General features: G+C 45.5%; 1 protein-coding gene across 1 annotated transcript in view; it reads right to left on the reverse strand.

The window, feature by feature from the left end:
* Positions 1 to 21,090, reverse strand: part of TAFA4 (TAFA chemokine like family member 4) — a 69,716-nt gene extending 48,626 nt beyond the window's left edge. The window contains exons 1-2 of the mRNA XM_058422269.1: positions 20,359 to 21,090; positions 18,949 to 20,136 (exon numbers count right to left, since the gene is read on the reverse strand). The gene's annotated coding sequence lies outside the window, so the exon portion shown is untranslated. The remainder of the gene's footprint in view (positions 1 to 18,948; positions 20,137 to 20,358) is intronic.
* Positions 21,091 to 21,306: the final 216 nt, after the last annotated feature.

A 21,306-nucleotide genomic window follows, 5' to 3' on the forward strand; every position in this document is an offset into this window, starting at 1 on the left:
CCCCTTGCCATGGCAGGGACACCTTCCACTACCCCAGGGTGCCCCAACCCCATCCAGCCTGGCCTTGGACACTTCCAGGGATCCAGGAGCAGCCACAGCTTCCCCGGACACCCTGTGCCAAGGCCTCCCCACTCTCACAGTAGAGGATTTTTTCCTAATATCCAGTCTAAACCTATTCTCTATTCGTTTGAATCCATTCCCCCCCTGTCCTGTCACTTCATGCACTTGTAAAAAAAGTCACTCACCACCCTTCCTGTAGGCTCCCTTCAGGTACTGGAAGGTAGCACAAGACTAAGCTCAGAGTGAAAGAAAATAAAACTTTTGTTGGGCCCATTCTCTCTTCCCTTTGCTCCCGGAGTCGACATCAGCTCTTCTGCTTCCTTACAGGAATCTCTGAGGGATGGAGGTCTGGTCACATCGAGCTCCCCACGGCAAACTGAAGTGAGAAGGTTTTTTGGAACACAGAGAAATCATCCAGGCAGGTATCCAAAAATCCACAGGGTCACTGCAGCAGTGCCCAGTCCTCTCAGACCACAGCAGACTCCCTACACACTTCAGGGGCAATTTTTGAACTGATTTTTATGACATCACGTCCCACTTACGACATCGGTCTCTGCTGGCAGCAGCTCAGTCTGACACCCCCAGTCAGGCCTTTCCACAGGAATATTTCAAATCTCACCTCACAGCAGCTGGGGGTGGTGGGGAGGAAAAGAAAACAATGTGAGAGCTGGAGGAAATAAAGCCCACATCCTCCAGAGGGATGGAGAGAGAGGAGGGAGAACTGAACTGCTGTTACACCCACATAACAGGAGGTATCAACCACACCACCAGCCAGACCATCCACACACAGACAGACATCCTCTGTGCCGTGGGTTTGGAGGGAACTGAGTCTGTCTTCAGCAGCATTTGGAGTTCTCTAGGGTAAATCTGTCCTCACCACCTCCTTTAAACATGAGAACAAACCTTTTGTCTGTTGTGGGCATGTAAAGATGATACCCTGGGAGGATAGCCTGCAAAACATCCCTAAATCACCTTAAATTTCTAGCCCACACACCACAGATTTCCTTAGTTAATAGTGCCAGAATCACAGGAGTGACTTGGGTGGGTCATCTGATGAAAAGGCTTTTCAGCTGGACTCATTTTAAGTGAGAATTTGTGGCCTCCAAACCTGAGCCAGCAGAGCTCAGGTCACACAGAAGCAGAAAGAGAAGTGCACAGGATCAGGAAGCAAATTCAGGCAAGGGACTGAGGGCAAGGAATCAGAGAACTGACTGCCAGAAAAGCCAAAGTCCCCTCAGAGTAAGGAAGAGTTCAAAATCAAAGCTGTTGCTTCCTCTGCTCTCTCAACACCAAGTGAGTTCTCACCTTTCCTCCAGGATGAAGTCCGCCCAGAGGACTGCTCAGAGGGCAGAGTTCATCTATCCTGACTGTCAGGTAGAGGCAGAATAGACCCTTTTCTCCATCCAGCATTATTTATTATTCATCACCACCCCACCAAGGACCATTCTGCCAAACTCCAGAAAAGGGAGATGTCACCATCAAGGTTTCATTTTAAAGGTTGCCCAGGCTTACCAAAGTGGGCAGCCAACACAGGAGATCTCATTACAGCTCAGCATTTTGACTCTTTCAATCACCTTTATCAGAAAGAATTTTTCCTTGTGATTATCCAGGTTCTTTCAGACCCTCACTGCAGCTCAAAATCTTCTCCACCCTCCTGTGCAAGCCCTGCTGAAGAGATGTGCAGGCTTCAGGCACTTTGCTCAAGGGAGAGCAGGAATTCCTCCAACCCTGTTCAAAGAGGACACTGAGCAGAGACCCTGCTCCACTCCCAGCTGCCCTCCCAGAAGCAGAGCAGCTCTCATCTAAGGCAGGCAGCGCACCAAAAATAAAAAAACGTGGAGAGAAACGTCTTTGAAGAAAATCTCTTCAGCAGAATATTTCAGACACAGCAAAAACACATTTTTCCCCTACTGTAAACTTTGCCTGCCAGGTAGCAAAGCATTAAAGTTGTTGCACAGGTTATCTTGAGCCATAAAATGCTGTTTTCTGTGCCCTGAACTGCGGGAGTAATTTAATTTCTCCCATGGAAGGCAAAGATAACTGATCTGCTATAGAGCAGGTCACTCACCATCCTTTCCTCTCACCAGGGACCCAGTTGAGCTGGTGGTTATTTTGCAGATGTCCTCAGGGGAGGGAGGAATGGATGGAAGGGATGGAGGAGAAAAATTCATGTCCATTTGTGCCTCTGGATAATGCACTGGAGGGCCCCAGAGCCACTCTGGGTGTGTGGTGGCCAACCCAGGGCTCACATGCAAGAAGCAGGTAATTCCTAAGGGTGGCTGCTCAAATTAAGAGCAGGAGGCAATCCAAGGGAAATAACATGAAAATTAAGAGAGTCAGCAGATGCAACTGGTAAGGAAAAGGGGAAATAACTGTTTGTTTAGTCAAGAAAAAAGAGTTTGTTGGAGACATGTCAACTGTCTCCTTGAAGAGGTTTGCTTTCGAGAGGGGCAGGATTTAAAGTGGTTCTCTGTAGCTACTGCAAATAGCATAAAAATAAATTCAGTGTCCTGCAGAGATTAATTGTTGTGTCATGAAGAGAAATTCTCTGTATCTAAGTGGGGGAAACCAGCGGTGCAAACTGCTCAAAATCTCATGGAGCCTGGTTCCTGGAGATTTCTTTAAATTGGATGGACACCTGTGGGATGGTCAAGGCTCCTTTCTCTATCCACAGGGTTTGATTATATTTGCTCAAGGTATGTAACAGGACATATTTTTTATGCCTTTGAGCAAAAATAAAACACTGGGATATAAATGTGAGTTAGTCTTTGTTCAGTGTCATCCTCAACACCATGAATCACGTCAGAGGTTACTGGAGGAAAATCCTGACAGAAACAAACTGAAAATACCTCCTGCACACGATGGGTTTTTCATGTAGGCAGAGTTAGGGTGTATTTAGATATCTTTCTGGTGGTTCTCAGGGTCCTCACGCAACCAAATTTGGTTCTTTCTGATTCTACTGCATTAGAATATTTTATTCTCTTGTTATTCCCAAAAACACCTCACTCACAGTTGAAGCATGTCGTGCTTCCCTGAGCTGTATCAGACCCTGACAGCAACAGGGCCTGTCCATTTCTCTGTCATCAATGTAACCTGGTCCCTGCTTTGTTTCAATTCCTGAAGCACTCCAAGAGGAAAGCACAGAGCAGCCAGTTTTGCCTTTAGAACACAAGCGTGTTTTATGAGCACTGGATGCACGTTGCCTGATGAAGGATCCTGACTGTCTGGGTATATGGGATAATTGTTCCACTTGGGACTCATTAGCTAATTATTTAAAGATTCTAAGGAAAAGCATTTCATAAATAGAGCACTAAATTTTCAGAAGTGTAATTACAGGCTGAACACAGATTTTTTTAACATCTGTGTTATCCATTACAGAAGCCGATAGCAAAGTACCTTGTGCTGGGCTGTCCCTGCTCTCTGGTGGGCTTGGGGCAGGACAGAAAAACTAACAGGAAATTGAAAGGGAACATTTTTGGGATCCCCATTTTGGTAACAACAAACACAGCCATCTTGGGGTGGTTTAAAATTCTGCCCCTAACATACAGAATCTCAATAATGAAGGATAAAACTTGGACAGGGTGAGGGGAGCACAGACCAAACAGCCATAACCCAGATTCTTGATTTGGTTTTGTCACTTGACTTTGATGCTAGAGAATCAGCTTCTTAGTCAGTGTTAGAAAACATTGTTTGCTTATCAGTAACTTCCTCAAGTTACTCTGGAAAAAACACTGCTCTGCTGAGCGGGAGAATTCCAGAACAGGATTTCTGACCCACCAGTTCAGGAATCGTTACTCAAAAGTAAAAGGTGCAACATCACAGGTTGACGAAAATGAGGCAATTGTGTGGCATGGAGACTTGGGTCAATAAACAACTGCATTGAAAGGGGAACCCAGTCTTATTCAGTATGGATTCTCATTAACTAAACAAAAGCATATTTAGAACCAATCTCAGAGTTGCATTTGATTTTCTATGTTTTTTGTCTCTGCTGGAAGGGAGCCCTGCCCATCACACCCAGTGCACGCACACTGTCTGTTTGTGCACAGGTTCTACATCCCTCCAGCAGGTCCTGCCTCTCTCCTGGTAATCAGAAAAACTCCAAATCCCAGTATGAGTCCATAAAGCAACACTCTCAGCTATTTTCATTTCCAGGTGCACCAAGAACTGCATTCCCTTTTGCAAGAAAATTTCAGAAGTCCCGTAATTTTTGCTCCTCACTTCCAGAAGGAATTTCCTCTATCCTTTCTTTCCTTTCCTCTTCCTGCCCAATCCTTCCTGCCCCCTTCCCTGTGAATCTCAGCCCCCTGTTTTTCTTGCTTTCACAGCCCCTCTCCCTTCCTCTTCTGGGAAACTCTCCTTGGCAGCAGCCCACGTGTGAATCCCCAAAAAAAGGGCTGGGGGGGGCAGGGAAAGAGACTCCCCCAAGGTACCTCTTGATCAGTCATGAAAAACGTCTCCCCTGGCAGGTTCATCATTGGCTGGATGCTGTTTTCGTCCCGCCACAGGCTCACGGAAACCACACAGAGCTCTGGGTACCATTGCAGTGGAAAAGGAGCAAACGTGTAAAGGTCCCAGACACCTTCCTGTGGCTGCACTACCAGGAGAGGAGAGCAGCAGCCACAAAAATCTGAAACTGCCCTTCAGAAACAGAGAGAGAGGTGTTAACATGGTATTTCCTTCTCAAGTACCTGAATTGTGAGCTGGTCCTCCTTCCAGCACTTGTCACCGCTGAGGGAACACATTTCCGTGCAGAAGGCTCAGCCAGTGACTCTGGTTTTGAGTGAGTAACACCATGTCCTCTTCATGGCTAAGGCAAGAAACTTTCTTTTCAGATACGTTTTTTTGATCTCTCTCTCTCTTTTTTTTTTTAATAATAATAATAATTTTCACAAAGCTCAGAGAAGCCTGAATTTCAGGCTCTCAGTTCCCAATCTGCCTAGGATGGATTTTTCTTTTCCTGTTCTTCATTCATGCAAAAGCCTCTCCTTGATCAGGTAACCATGTGCACGATGGGAAGAGGGAGGGTAAGCGGTATAATTTTGATTATGCTTTGAAATGCTCAGGGTTGGAAATGAAGTATGAGATTCCCCCCACTTCCCCTGCCTCTCTTGAAGGCAATTATAATTGCCTTAAAGATGTGAGATCTGTTGAAAGTAACAAATCCTTGATTGTTTATTTTCAGGGTAGACAACAATCAGCTTTTAATCAGCTTCTCATCACCGCTAGAGAGCTATTAGCTGTCTTAAAAATAATTAGAAAACAGAAAAATCTTCTCCAATTATTTTCATCCAGGAAACTGAGATTTTATGGGGGGGGGGGGAGGGGGACCAAAAAACAACAACAACAACAACAACAACCTCAACTTTCGAAGGAAAAAAAAAAAGTTAACATGGTGACACATTAAGTACTCTCTTTTAACCATGAGATATTGTTTGCCAGAAGTTGGATTGTGCTTCCTGAGTTTGTGCAAGGTTATGGACATTGGCACCTGAATAAGAAACAGTATTTTCAGTCACCTTGGGCAGACACTCAGGTATTTCTGCTGAACATTTTTGTTTAAGGAAATGGATTGTATGAGTCTTCCATTTCTCTGATTTCTGACTGTTCACAGAGCCCTGGCTTTCAGAATCCCACAGCACACATTCTTTCCATTTTTGAGTAAATAGTCTGTGAATTCCTGTCCTGGGGAAACAGTACTCAAACTTAACTACAATAAAGAGAGCAACCTCCAAATTTCAATTATACTGGAAGTAGCAACAGGTATGAAACACCTCAGATATCACCTTTTGTGATTTCAGATGGGCAACTGAATAGTCATTTCAGCTCATGCACGACTTTCCAGAAGCTTTCCCCACCAAAAATGCCGTGAAAATATCCCTTCAATGTGCCCTATTTACTACTACCACACAGGGTTTTAATAGTACACTGCTTGTAACACAAAAGTAACTCAGTAAAATCAACCATGAGCACTTTGCAGGGTCCTGAGAGCTGTTGCTGCCCTGCCCAGCAGGGATTTGCCTTTCAGGTGATGGCCAGGCAATGTCTTGGCTGCTCCTGAGGTGCAGTTACACGACAAGGAGCCTTTGGGAGGAGACTGGGGGACAGACAGCTTCTGTCACTGTCACACTGCAGGGAGCCTGCCCTCCAAAAAAGCAATGGACTGCAAATCCCTTACGGACCCTAAGGGACAGCTCTCTGAAGAGTGTGTCAGTGCTCAGCTAATTAAGCTCTCCCCAACCAGGACCCCAGTGACTCTATCTTTTAAATTTTATTTCCTTTTTTTTTCCATTGGAGATGGATTGTGATGACTTTAAAAAAGGGATTCTTCCTGCCCATCTATCAGCGCTGTACCCATTTGACCTACTAGTGTCTCTCTAAAGATTGATGAACTGGAACACAGAAGTGGAACTCTCTCAGTTTAACTGCTCCCACCTGAGTTTCCTGCACTGTGAGATGTGTTTTTAAAGAGGCCCATGGAGGGGTTGCACCACTGCTTCAAATTCCAGGGTTATTGCACACAGCATTTCCACAGCCTGGCAAGAGGCAGGACAGCAAAGAAAGTCACAGGACTGGTTTACATTAGAAACTGCTTTCATTAAAGCTGTGCTACATCTCAGGACCAGAGCAGGAATCTAAGTCTTCTGCTTTAGTACTATGAGAAACAGCAACTCTAATTTAAAGAAAAATATGGAAAAAATTACTTACTGGATTTATATTTTCCCCTCCCCTCCTTGCAAGTGTTTTGGCTAAGATTGACAAGAGAGGCTGCAGGCAACCAAATATTCACTCACCAGAGAGCACCACCACATCTAAAAAGGAAGACACACATTTTTAATTTAGAGCTGTGCCTCGAACTAGGAAAACCCCACATTTTCATATAGTCTAATATTTAGTTTAATACATAATTTCTAAATCATGGATGAAGTCCTGTCCACGTCTATCCTACCTTAAAGTTGACAGACAAAGTTGGCAGAAAAAAATTCGCTCCTCTGATCACAGAAATTATTTGGTGAGCCAAACCCAAAGGACATTTTCCAGAGAGTGCAAACACCCTTATTTTACCTTCCTGGCCCTTTTTCTTTTTCTAGACCGATGGCTTTGGGCAGATAGAATAGCTACTTGGGTATTTATTTGTTCAGCTTCATTCAGATTGTATGATTTTGAGGAGTACTTGTGAGTGTCTTGTAGCAGCTGCGTGTCAGAAAGGCAGAAGAACCCACTTGGAACACTGATACTGCTGCATAAACCAGAATAAATGGCCAGTGGAGGGTATGGTTTATCATTTTAAATTATTTTTGCACTCCAGACGAAGACAGTTGGTTTCTTAGACCATGATTTTATCCTTTCTAATTTGACTTCTCAATTGTACCAGAATTCTTAATTATTTCACTGCTTGCAATAGCACCATCCAATTTATCACCTGAGAACAGCAGCATAGCATAAATAATCTCTTGCCTTCTTAACCTGAAGGTCTCAGCATTTAGTCTTCAAGAATATGAAAAATTTCTAATTTAATAATGGAATGTTCCTGTGACAGTCACCCTAACTGGAAAGAATTGCTTTCTGAAGTTTCCTGTTCTCCACTCGGGAGAAGTCAGTCTCTGAACACAGAGCTCAGGGCCAGCTTGAGCTCCATTCCAACAGTCTGGAAACAGCTGGGGGTTATCTGGGATCCCCTGGAGATCTCACCCACCAGAGACCCCTGGCCACTCGTGTCTTGAGGTGCCTGTCCCAAAACACAGAACCACAGCCAGGTCCTGTCTGTGTGTTGAACAGTGTTGAGCAAAAACCAAGAATGAAAGGGAAAATCCAAAGATTCCTCCCCTGGCACAGAGGACTGGGAACAATCTCTGCTGTGTGGGGGTAAATTTCAGTGATCTTGCAGTAAAAATGGGATTTAAAAAAAACCCAAAAAACAAAAAACAAAACCCCCCAAACCTCTAAGAAAGATCTGCCATTGTAACAAAAATAGAGAAAAATAATTTTCCTTGGCTCTTAGTTACATCTTTGATTCTGAAAGTCTTATTCTAGACAAGAAACACTGACTCCCATCCATTACTCTTAATGGAGCAAGACCCACAGTGGGACACAGTGTTTGTTACTCATCTCAGAGACACAAATATTGTGTTTAACCAAGAGCTGAAGTAAGATTAAATTAACAAAACAAAGTAACACAAAGTAAAACCCGAAGTACCAGAGTCCCCCAGCACTCTGAAGTTTGGCAGGCCATTGCTGGGTGGAGGAGAAAGAGCAAAATTTGCTGCCCAAATCACACTTTACAGTTAAACCATCCTGTGGGAGCTCTACAGAGATATCCTGCTCACATCATGTCCTGTCTGCCAAGAAATGCCTCACCCAGAGGTCCCACAAAGCCTCCCCAGCCCCTTCCCACCTACAGCCTCCCCTTTTTTTCTCAGCACCCAGCTGAGTCACTTCACACAGGACAGCCCTGAGTTAGGAGAAGGCAAAATCCGCAGATCTGCGTGGAGCATTTCTGTCCTACCCTAGAAACCAAAGAGAGATGTCTAAAAAAGACAGGAATAACTAAACTCCAACCCAGCCATCAGACAGTGAGTTTGGCACAGAAAGACGGGGACCCAAGGGCCCGAGGCAGAAGCTCAGCCATGCCTGTCAAATGATGCATTTGTAGCTGCACTGAGGTTTGAGATTCAAGCCTGAAAACCAGCAGGACCCGTCAGTCCCTCAGAATCAAAGCATGAGGGCTGTGAAAGCGTTATTCCAGGTGCAATGCCGCACACATCGTCACTCCCACCAGGGAATCCACCCGTGGGACTCATCTGGGTGTCCGCTCCATTAATGTGAGACAGAAAAAAAAAACCCTGAGTGGGAGACACAGAGGAGCCCTTCCAGCACCAGGCTGTTTGTCTCCTCCTTTAATAACATCAGCTGCCACATCTTAATAGAGCAGCTCCCAGCTCCTCCCAGCTCCTCCTCTGCCCTGATGATGCCTCCTCGATGTTAAAAGCAGCGTCGGAGAAAAGGCGGAGGCCCCAAGACGTCCCTTTTTTTTTTTTCTTTTTTTTTTCCCCATCATGTATAATTTGTAAAGCTAGTCAAAAAATAGCAGGCAATTTGGGCTGGAATTTCGCCAGCTGGGATATTCATAGCACATGTGATCAAACAGCAGAATTTGCCAGTCGCTGGAAAAACAATCAGGCTCCGTAACCTGACTTCACCGCCGAGGACAGAGCCTGGAAACATCGCTATTGATCAGGGCAGAACTATTTCCATCAGGCTGCACTGCCCTGGACATTAAACATCCGCAGAGTCAACAGCTACACAGCTGAAGTTAGGGCAGATAGCACCGAGAATTTAACGTCCCCAAGACACGGGCGATTTCCAAAAGAATTAGCAGCCGAAGACACTGTGAAATTACACCGAAAATCGAAGGAAAAAAGATATCGTAAATGGATTTTATGCAAAACTCTGGGTTATGGTGCAGCTTATTGACATATACAACAAATTAAAACAGCTAATTCATCTTACTACCTTCCACTGATAATTTTTTAATTAAGTTACTTATCTTTATCTACATATTTAAGAATGTAGGTCTTTCATTATTCATCTCTTAAAGAAAATCAATGTTGTCCTGATTTGCTACAGCTCAAACAAGGGAACAGTATTATCTTTGCTAGGACTGACTAATAGAAAAAAAAAAAAAAATTCATTAACTTTATTAACAAGCCCTAAGAAAATGATATTGAGCTCATTTTCATACTCGTAAAAGTCTGAATTATGAACTAAAAGCTTAATAGGGTTCAGTGTGACTAAAATAGACACCGTGATTTTTTAAAAATTCTTACAAATAATAAAAAAAAAAAAAAGTGGAAAATTATTAAAAACAGTCTAAAGAAATGTTTTGGAAAGTTCAGCACTAATTCTGGATTATATTATAAAAATCACTAGCAAAAAGCTTCATATTCTGGTTTTTATTATTTATTAATTATTATTCTGCATCTTATTTATTACTGAGACTGGAAGCTCATCTGTAGCACTGGTTAGATGCAAGTGTCTATGTGCCTATCCACTACACAATCTTGAAATATTTGCACATCAAAACAGACTCTGGTTTTACACTTGGGATTCTAAAGCTTTATAAAAGACACCGTGAAAAGAGTAAACTTTGAATCTCAGTTTCTGGAGGAAACAGACTTTTTCTAGTCATCCAGGGTGTCCTTTTCTTCTCAAGGTGACCTTAACTTTCAGATTTGTGAAATGGTTTCCTCTTGTGTTCAATCCTACTGTGTAATAAGTTTTAAAAATGACTATTTATCTTCTTTAATATATTAGTCGTGTAGAGCAGGAGAAGCCTCTCTGGGAATTTTTGCTATCGGGTTTGCTCAAGCCTAAGTCAATGCTGATTTACAAAACATAACTTACCCTTAGTAACAAACAATCATGGATATATTTATTGGAATAACATCTTCCCATTCTCCTCCAGCAGCGTGTTTCGTTTATCAGTTCCAGAGCTGCAGATTGGGGGATATTTACAGTGACCAAGGCAATTTGAAAGTAATGCTTTTATGTTGCCCATCTTATTACAATTTTACAAGCCTGGATCGCTGGCATTTGGCAAAACAAATAGATCTGATGGTTCTGAGAAATGTTAATGAAATGCAAACTAGCCAGGCAGGTATAAGTTATATTTATGTCAGGGAAGTGGGAATTGGTGCATTGCTCAGAAACTGCCCATTGCAAAAGTTAAATTTAATGAAGTTTGAATTTTTTTTTAGATTTTGCCTTGCTAATCATGACCTCGGCTGCCTGCACCATGTAATGACAATAATGAATAAACATGCTGTGCTTATGAAGAACTAGAACCTAACAAGCTGATCAATTGTTAATTCTATAAAGTGACTAAAACGTGTCTCCACTATCAATAAGTAAATCAGCTTCTATTTGCAGTACTAATGCACCTTGTACATATCCTCCAGCTATCCTGCCCTTCTCTGTAATAATGTAATTATCAGTTTGGTCATATTTAAGTACAACCTGAATGAGATTTGGTATTACTTTTGTCTTGAGGGTGGAAAAACAGGAGGAAAATTTGTTTGGGTATTTAAAGAGACACAACACCTTTGTTTGGAGGATGCAATTTTCCACTTGCCCTCCAATTAGTTATACAAAATTATTCGTTTGAAAGCCAATTATTTTACAGCATTATTCTTAAATCATACAGGCTATTATTAGACAGACATTCCAGAGAAGAAGGCCTTTTATTATTAAAGCCCTTTTGCTCTAAGCCTCTGTAACAAAGACTTTAAACAAAAGACAACGGTGCTCATTAACTCTAACAGAAGATGTTTCTTCTGTAGGGGGAAGAAAAAATAAAATAAAACAAAACTAATTTGGCCTTATTCAGGCTTTATTTTTCCTCTTACATGAGGAAAACAAAGAAGGTAGATCGGATCTTCAGCCATAACACAATTCTGTATATTCCAAATATGCTAATTGCAAAGAGCTGACTCTCTCCACCACATTTCCAAGCAAGATTCAGCAGTGATAGTTTATCCATTGCTGAAGAACATGTTCAAGAAAAGGGATGTTTAACACATGCAAAACCCAGGAGTTTTGCTTGAATTATCTGTTTTCCTTCTCATTCCTGGAGCTGTCTGCAAAGACACTGGGAGGAGGCAGCTCCCTGTTCATCCACCCAAAACCACCACCTCTCCCAATCTGGGGTGCAAGCAGTGAGGAAACCTCACCTGGAGCATTTCACAGGTGAGTGATACACGCTACAGGGTGAGTAATTGTATTTAAAGTGGCTGCACTAATTGTATTTGAAGTGGCTGCCCCTTATTCAGAGTTATAAACCGTAATTATTCTTAATGTTTACAGCTTCTGTGACTATTCTTCTATTGCTAAACTGAAATATATGTCACAAAAATACATTAGAAACATTGCAAGGAGGAAATGTTCTGGAGGGAAATGCTCTTAAGTGTGTGGATGAGCTCAATATACCAATTTATTTCTAACACTTAACCAAGTGTCATTTCTCAGGTGGAAGGTTACACTCATTCTGCCAGGAGTTGTCCCACTTCACCCCAGATCTATGTCTCCATGACAATTTGGTGCATAAAAGGAGGGATAGTCCTTTTTACCTGCTACTCTCTTAATTTAAGATGATCAGCACAGGTTTTATAAAAAATTGAGCTAACAAAGTTTTGTTCTTTCAGTGGTCCCTGAACAGAAACAAATCTATTATTAAACAGAAGCAGAATTAATCCTTTCAGCAGCGCACCAAAAGTACAGGGGTAGTTTAGTGCTAAAATAATTATTTTGCTTTTTCCCCCTTCAGCCCCGGTCAAGCCCATACACCACATGACTGGCAGGTCTTTCCACAGTTAAGCTCTTGCCTCACTTGCTTTTTGCAGTTAAATAACCCAATTTCAATTACTCTGTGATGTGCTTCCAAACAATGGACATTAACTCAGAGGTTCGGAGGCACCGTTTAACCGAGCGACGTAACAGGAGCACGCACACAACAATCTCTCTGTATTCCACAAAATAACTGTTCCTTTTTGAGACCCAATGGCCTGTTTTATGTGCAGGTCCACTCACTGCTGGAGATCTGTGTTTGGGGGGAATTTTCATAGCACTTGACTTCCAACCACGGTGCCTCAGAGCCCCCAGAGTGGCAGTGCTCAGCACCAACAGTGACACCACGAGCCCAGCAGACAGCCAGGATCAGGCTTCTGCGCCTGCCTGGATCCATCAGGGGCAATTCCAGTTGCATCCCAGTTTTCCTGGGGGAGGAAGCAGTGCCCCAGGGCAGGGCAGCCGCAACACCTTCTGTCAGTAAGATTATGAAGATTTCCTTCACACTCTCTTATTTTTTTTATAAGAAATAAAGCATGTGGGTATCCTGAGTACAACCTGGCATTGCCACAGACCCTGGCACCGGCCAGAGGAGAAGATAACAGTGGAGGGGAAGGGGTGAGCCCTCCTTCCTCCCTAATAACCCTGTCTGCTGAGCATTTGCCAGGAAATTGGCAGGAAACCAGCAAGGAACATGAGGTTCCCAAATACCTTGTGAAGAGACCATCACCAGCAACCAGAGCTTCTCTATTTTCTTTTCAGAATTATCCTAGAATCATGGGATGGTCTGAAAGGGACCTTAGAGTTCCAAACCCCACCCCACCTTGGGCAGGGACACCTCCCACCAGGGTGCCCCAAGCCCCATCCAGCCTGGTCCTGAACACTTCCAGGGGTGGAGCAGCCACAGCCTCCCAGGGCTACCTGTGCCAGGGCCTCGCCACACTTACTGGAAAGAATTTATTCTCAATATTCAAACTAAACCTGTTCTCTTTCAGCTAAAAGCTATCCCCCCTTTTCCTGTCACTACCCTTGTAAATTATAGGGAACAGAGTCCTGAAGACTAATTCACCCCCCTAGTCGTGTCATAGAACCATACTTACATTAAAGAACTCAACCCCACCTGTTTAATAGTTTAAACATAACAAGAAGTTTCATTTAGGAGTCCAAGCTAAGTTAATTTTGCCAGGAAATTGTGATATGGACGCATTACATTAAATTCTGAAACATGGCGTTTCTCTTCCTGTCTCCAACATTATTAGCACCTTACAGTGGCTTGAATTAAAAAAGAAACATTTATTTTATCACCCTGATATCAGCCCGCTGCAATATAACATTTTTGAAACGGGGAAACATCACAGCTTGGCAACATAAATTCAACACTGCAACAAGATAAATCCTTCCCATTAATGTAAACCGCTGCACTTCCCAATATATCTGCATCTGCAACACGCTTGTGTTTGCTGATCAGACTATCATAAACACACATAACTCTCGGTGAATGATGGAAGCAGCAAGAAAATCCGAGGGTAACTGCTCTCCAGACTAAAGCAGCCACAGCCTGGTCCTTCAAACAGATTCACTCGTGCAGGGTTGTTCCTGCTTGTGTTCGACAGCATAAAATACCACAGTCCTCTCCACTGGAACCCATGGAACACAGCAAAGGACATCGAGGAACAGTCACTCCTTAATTACTCGTGCACAGAATGGATGCTGGAAGATTTATTAGCTTGTGATGTATAAAAATCCCAGAGATGCACAAAGGAGACGTTGGGTACCCTGTCAATTACAAATTTCTGGATTTCTCACTGAATACTTAAGGTGACAAGGAATTGACGCAGAAAAAAAAAAAAAAAAAAAAAAGAAAAAAAAAAAAGAAAAAAAAAAAAAAAGGAAAAGAAGCTCATCTAATTTCGTTGGAAAGAAAAATCACTTAGTGCTTCCTGCAACAACTCAATTTCCACCTTTTCCCCTTTACACTGAGATCAACACTCTGAAACGTGTGCCAAATGGGAATTTGGCACACAGTTTAGGAAATGCAAACACATGAATTAATAACCTGAATTATGCAAATACAAACCTGAAATTTGCAATTTGTTTTAAAAAGCTGAAAGAACTCCTCTTAATTGGTTTATCCATGTCTAGGCATTACTCAAATGATTCTGGTTTAGCAGTTCAGCAGCCTCTTGCAGGCTCAGGGAAAAAAAAAAGCCTACAAATGCTTTAAGAGCTAATACACTGAGTTCTGCTCTCTCCTCTCTAAGGAAAAGGTTTGTTGCTTCCAGAACCAGATAGTCCAAGCTAATTCCATGTCCTTCAGCTCAGAGGGATGTAGCGCACGACAGAGTCACGCTTGGCAAGAGGCTGGAGAACAGAAAAGGAGCAAGAGCTCTGCACTGGGGGTTGGGGAGTAAGTTCTTTAATCATCTTTTACCATCCTGTAACACCAAGGGTGGGATTGCTGCCCCTTAATATATTTATCCTTGTTAAACCTCACAGCACTTGTAGCTCAACTGCTGTGGAAAGAGGGAGAAAACTTGTATATTGGTGCTGTGAAGAGGGAAATATCCTTCTAGGAGAAAGACCTGACCCCACCAGGGTTTTATTCCCAGATGTTCCCTGTAAAGTGTAACTGAAATTGAAACAGCACAGAAAGGGGAATAAAAACAATGGGTCACCTTTGGAGTCAAGGAGATACCCGCTGCTACTTCCCCTCGTTTGAGCTTTGCTCTGGCATAGCTGTACCAAGTCTGAGAAAATCAGCCTTCCAGCTCACAGCCTTTCCAAAACAACTGCTGGGAAATATAAAATAGAGCAAAATGGGTGAAATCCGCAGTGCTTTGTTCCTGCTTACAAGCCTCTTCAGAATAGCAAAGAGGCTTCGGTGCCCCAGGCCGATAGAAATCCCCATCTTTGCAAGTGCTCAGGATGCTCTGGCAGTGCAGAGCAGCTCAGCTCGAGCTGCCCGACCCCAGGTGAAAGTGTGCTGTGATCTCCTGATCTGCAGGGCTGGCACCGCCTTCAAAGCAGCCGCCCGCGTGATGGTAATCACGTTGTCAAAGGGGAAAAGAGATGCTGAAGGAGTTCTACTAGACCTTGAGAAAAGGAGTCCCAGGGCCATAAACTCCGGGAGAGAGACAAGGAAAATCCAATACCTCGGATGAAAAGTATTTGTATAGGAGAGATCTTTATTCTGAGTGTGCTTCCAAAATCCAGGACAAAACATTACGCTCAAGGTTTTCCTCCAGAGGCTGGAATGAGGCTTAGGACTCAAAGGTATCTTGCTGCTCCATATTCATATTGATGGTGAGTTTAAAAGAATAAAAGATTGGCCTTAGAGAGTTACAAAATACTGGTAGTCCAAAGAAAACAATTTTTTGCACTCACAAATTCAAGTTTAGTTCTAGATTAAGAGTTTATTTTTATAATGGCCAACCGAGGTAGGTGGAATTACAAAACTGATAACTTCAAGATGTCATAAGAAACCTCCTTTTACACAAGGCTGAGAATTAATTGCTTTCCATCAAGTATTTTACTTTTTACTTCTCCATGTGCAATTTTTCTAACACTGGAGGAGTACTGGCCAGATCCTGCCCTTTTCACTCTCAGCCCAGTCCTTAATAGGGAAGCTTTGCCTAAGAGAGGACAGCAGGTGCTGGCCCTCAATTAATAAAAGATTGGCATGGGGAGATCAGGGGCTGCTCCCAAGTACCACCAACCAGTTGCCAATTCAGATCCAATCCAGGGCACCCACATCTGGAAGGCAACACCAGCTAACACCTGCACCTGAGCTGTGTGACCAGGAGAACTGGTGGGCTCTCAGCAATTTATATAAAACTCAGGGAAGTCAGTGTGATTTTTTTTTTTAATCCAATTTAAACAATATTCCACAATCACCAGAGCTGGAGCAGCCTTCTGAACAGCTGAGGAAAAGAGCCATGGAATAAGTGGCATGAACCCAGACAATCTCTACACCCTGGAAAGGCAGAAAGCTCTTCAGTATTGGACTAAAATCTATCACCAAGGCTCTTGTTTCCCTTTGCCTCTGTTTTTCTTCAATAATTGGGAGATTTTTGCTATCAGAGTACATCAAACCTGTACTTTCCACAAGCATTGAAGTCACTCAGACAAATATATCAAACATCAATATGAAACTAGGAGGGGGAAAAAAAAGAAATCTGCTACAGCATCATCTAAACATAAGACACTAAGTAATAGCATTAAAAAAAAAAATCTATTTCACACACATGAAAATCATTACAGTTCTCTAGAGACCCTCTCTCTCTCTGCAGCTCCCCAAATCATTTCCTAGCTGGTAAAAATGTGCCACAGGATATCAAAAGACGGTTACGTTCTTCTGATTTTAATATTCCTCTAATCCAATAATGGCTTGTTTACTGCTTTCTAATTTAAAGGTAATTCATTAGATGTATCCTGTCACGTCTTATTGGCAGTGGAGGCATAAGGATCTTACACAGAGCTCTGAGGCACGTCAGTCATGATGCTAATATTCCGTGTGGGTCCCTCAATGCAAAGGGCTATCGATGCAATGGCACTGCTAAGGGATGCTGCGTGTGCTCCTACATACAAATCACAACCAAAAAATATTAAAAGGCTTCAGGGGTGAAGTTTGGACCCCAAAAATTTATGTTTCAGCATTGAGAATTCTAGCAAACAGAAATGCAAGCGATTTGGGTGCAAATATTTGTGGTGGTTACGAAAAGGGTTTCCACTTGCTTTCCACTAAGTATTTTACTTTTTACTTCTCAATGTGCAATTTTTCTAACACTGGGGGGGTTAGAAAACCCTGTGGGGAAGCCCCTGCCTGACCTGCGGGGGAATTGGATGGGTCTGCAGCAAACGATGAGGGTTAAGGAAACATTAGACAGAGGAGGCAGCCTGAACTCCGAAATGAACATTTCAGGAGCCAGACCACGCCAAGCAACATCTGCTGTGATTCTCCAAAAGCTGCCCCGAGTTTTTGAGTAACCCTGGGGCAAAATGACAGCACCTGAGGCCAAGGGCTTTGGACCTGCTGCACCTGGGCAGCACGGAGGCACCAAGGTGAGGGTGAGAGCCAGCAGGAGCCGCTGGCACAGCAGGGCAAGGCACTTTCCTGCCTCTGCAGCCACCTGGCTGCACCGTGCCCCTCCTCACCCCCCCGGCACGGAGTCTGTGCCCACCTCCACCCACGGGAGCAGCTCTTCTCCGAGCAATCAGGCAAAGGAGGGCGATTTACCACAGGTGAAAGCAGTGTGTGCTCAGGCAGCTCTCCTGCCACAGGGGCTGGGAACTCTTCGGCTGTTTACACTCTGCCAGCAGCCAGCTCTGCCACATCCCTCTGTGCCAGGGCACTGACATGCCCATTTGCAATAATCCTTTCCCGAGAAGTGAGACCTTGAACCAAGCAGACCAAGCACACGCGTGTGGCTGCCCCGTGAGCGGTGACCGTGTCAGAGGAGGACACAAGGCTGAGAAGCGCCGTGCTAGGAAAGCACACACTGGCATAACTCCCCAAAGGAGCACGGCAGGATCACAGTTTGGGGCAGAGGGTGTCCAAACCCATCCCCTCATTGGCTGTCGGTGATGTCATGCCCGTGCATTAATCCCCGGTGACTGCAGGTTTAACATCGCTCCTATCACCCCATCCTCCGCTAACCACAGCGACCACGCGCCTTGGAGGAAATTACTCGAGCGGGGAACAAAGCAACTTGTTGAAACAGGCAAAGCCGCGTCTCTTAAGTGATTATTTCCAGCTTTTCTTTTGCCAAAGTGAAGTTTCTGGGGTCAGGAGACGACACGTGCCTCGCTGGAAGGAGTGGGCATTGTCAGAGTTCTATTTTAAAGAAAGTAAATCCTCCCACCCAAAAAGGTGAAAGTGCCAGTGGTGGGAAGCCGACTGCTCTTGGAGATGAGAGTATTTCAGGAGCCGTAAAATCGGTGGATGAAATTATAAACACTTTTTAAAAGAAAAAAAAAAGAAAAAAAAAAAAGTGACATTTAAAGAGCGAGCTTGACCCTTTGCTAGCAACAGTCTCATCACTGGAGGGACGGGGGCAGTAAATGAATCAGTAAATGAATTTCGCACACACCCCCCAGAGCAGGGAGAGCTCGAACTCCAGCACCAATACGTGAAGAGCTCCGGACAGACACTCGCACAGCCGCCCTCCCGGAGCCTGCCCAGCCCAGGGGCTCTCTGCGGACCCTCTGGGAAGAGCGAACACCGCAGGCGCTGCCGGCACGGGGGGTGCCCGCTGTGGGGATCCCGCTGGGCAGCCCCCCCGGCCCCTTGGGGAACAGATCCTTCACTGTCAGCCACCTCACTCGCCGTGCTTGCGCTCCTAAACACAAGTTACATCGCAGCTGGAGCGATGCTTCTCCCCCGGCTGCCTCCCCCGGCGCCCATCGCGCATCCCCCGCCCGGACGCGGGGACCCCCGGCACCAGTCCGGCCCGGCAGCTCCCGGAGGGGATCCTCGGCTCCGGCCCGGCCCGCACCTCCCAGCCCGAGGGCAGCCCCAGCCCCAGCCCAGCCCAGCCCGGCCCCGCTCACCTGGCCGCCGAATCGCCCGGGGAGCCGCTGCGGAGGCAGGAGCAGCGTGCGGGGAAGGAGGAATCACCCACGGGGAGCGGGGAGAGCAGCCGGCGTTCGGGCTGCAGGGAGGATGCTCCGCACCGGCTCCCGCACGTAGCGGCGCAGCGCCCAAAGTGGTTTCGGAACTCCCCTCCCACTCTTCCTCCTCCTCCTCCTCAGAGCCTGGGGAGGAAGCACGGTGTTACGGCTTGGGCGCCTCTCCCAGCTCCGCGGAGCATCCTCCCTCGGCTGTCCCCGGTCCCTGACCCCGGCAGCAGAGCCGGAGCTGCCCGGGCGAGCTGCGCTCTCCTCCGTCCCTCCGCGCCCGCAGCCGGGATGCTGCTGCCGGGGAAGATCGCGCTGCCTTCCGGAGGCAGAACCTTCGCTCAGCCCGGGATTTTAATCGCTTGACGGAGTCCTGACCTTATTTCAGCGTCCGAGCGGGGACGGCTCAGCCGAGGGAAGACACGGGAGATGTTTGCCAGCTCGCAGCCGGGCCGGAGTTCGCAGCATCTTTCGGGAACAGCCGCAACTTGAGAAGGGAGCGGGGCTCAGGCCGTGACCTCCCCGCTCCTCTCGCCGCACGTCCACGGTCCTGCGGGTTATCAATAAACCATGGTCTTCGCAAATTTGGTTTAAATGTTCCGAAAGAAAGCTGGTGTTTCCCCGGCTACAAAGTCGGGGTCACTTTGCCTTTCCAGCAGCCACCGGGAAAAGGAGTCTCCTTCTTGCTCTGCCACTGACTCTCTGTACAACCTTTATCCCCCCGCTTTTACAGCCTCGGATTCTCCCGCAGCTCTGCTGCTCATCTAAACTGTGACTTCCAAATAAACGCTTCGGCGGCTGCCAGGCGTTTAAATACGCGTAGAATCGCGTCTCCTTTCTGTGAGAGAGGGCAGTGTCTCACCGCAGGCAACCACAGGGCTCAGTGCAACAGTAGGTTGATCTCGGCTCCCTTACCTAAACCCTGTCGTGGTACAAATCGTCACCCTCCTGGACAAACATTCCTTAAATGGGGAGGGTCGCTGTAAAAACGCCTTGTGGGGTACTTTCATCGCAGGAAAACTCTGGCTGGCTGCTGCCGTGGGATTGCAAATCGCCTTTCGAGTTGTCTTTGTGCAAGTTCTCTGGTGCAAGTGTAAAAAATCTCAGCAGCTTCCACACCACCTATCGTAGTAAATTAATATTAATCCAGAAGCAGACTCTAACATCCTGGGTAAATTCACTTAGCCTGAAAGAAAGGGTCCAGATTCCCAGCCTTAGCTCTGCCTCATCCCGTGTTAGCGCAAGGCAGCTATGCTCATTTAATCAGCAGGAGCTGCAATACAGTCAAAATAGGAGGGAGCAAACCCACAGCATGAGACCACGTCTCTCCATCTCATTCCTTACCTGAGGAGCTGCCACCTTCTTGCCTACTGTTCCTGACACTTAACACCCCTCCAGATCTCTAGCGAGCCTAGAAAAGGGGAGAGGGAAAAGGCAGAAGCAGGAAGGAGCTCCAAGGTTGCATAAAGAAATGTGAGAAGTAGGTGTGGGTAAAAGGGAGGGAACTGGGTGTACCGGTGGGAAAAGGAAAGATTTAGAGGACAGGAGACACAAGTTAGCAGGAAGAAAGGTCTCATCTTGCTGTCTGGGGTACGGTTTGTTGAAAGTAGGCTGGTCAGGACATCAGACAGGGATTATGTAGCATCAACAGCCCCCAGAGACGTGTGGATGGAGCAGTTCACCAGCTGTGGGTGCTGAGCCACAGGAGACAGCAGTTCACAGCTCTCCCTGGCCTGGGGATGCCCTGTGCTCATAATTCCTTCCCATCTCTTAGCCTCAGTGTTCCCATCCAGACAGCAGAGACAGCCCCATTCCTAGCACTGGCTTGCTGTCAAAACGAATTAAGAGGTCCAAAGAGTACTTTGAAATGCAGATATTATGCTCACTAGTTTTAATGTCTCCAAAGCGGGCTCCAGATATCTCTAAATCCTCAAGATATCCCTGATCAATTCCTGTTTTGCATAGGAGGAGGCCAAGCAGAGGGACACAGGCTTTAGTCCATCTCTTTTATGTTGTGTTCTGAGGGTCCCCCTGACCTTGCCACGGCTCAGGCTCCCAGTTTTTGGTCCCACCGCGTCTGACCCCATCCAAAGCCACATTTTGCTGGTGACACAGAGCAAGCAGAGCCTCCCCACCTGATTATTAATTACTAGCCTATCAGTAATAAATTGCTATCCCCCAGAAAGCTATTTCCTCTGACGAGTCAATGCCCAGGCTCGAGCTCCCATGCCCTCCCTCACCCTGGAGTTACACCCACATTTCTGGCATCCTCTGTGCCCTGCAGGGCCCTCC

This window comes from Hirundo rustica, chromosome 12, assembly GCF_015227805.2.
Source record: "Hirundo rustica isolate bHirRus1 chromosome 12, bHirRus1.pri.v3, whole genome shotgun sequence".
Taxonomy (NCBI): Eukaryota; Metazoa; Chordata; class Aves; order Passeriformes; family Hirundinidae; genus Hirundo; species Hirundo rustica.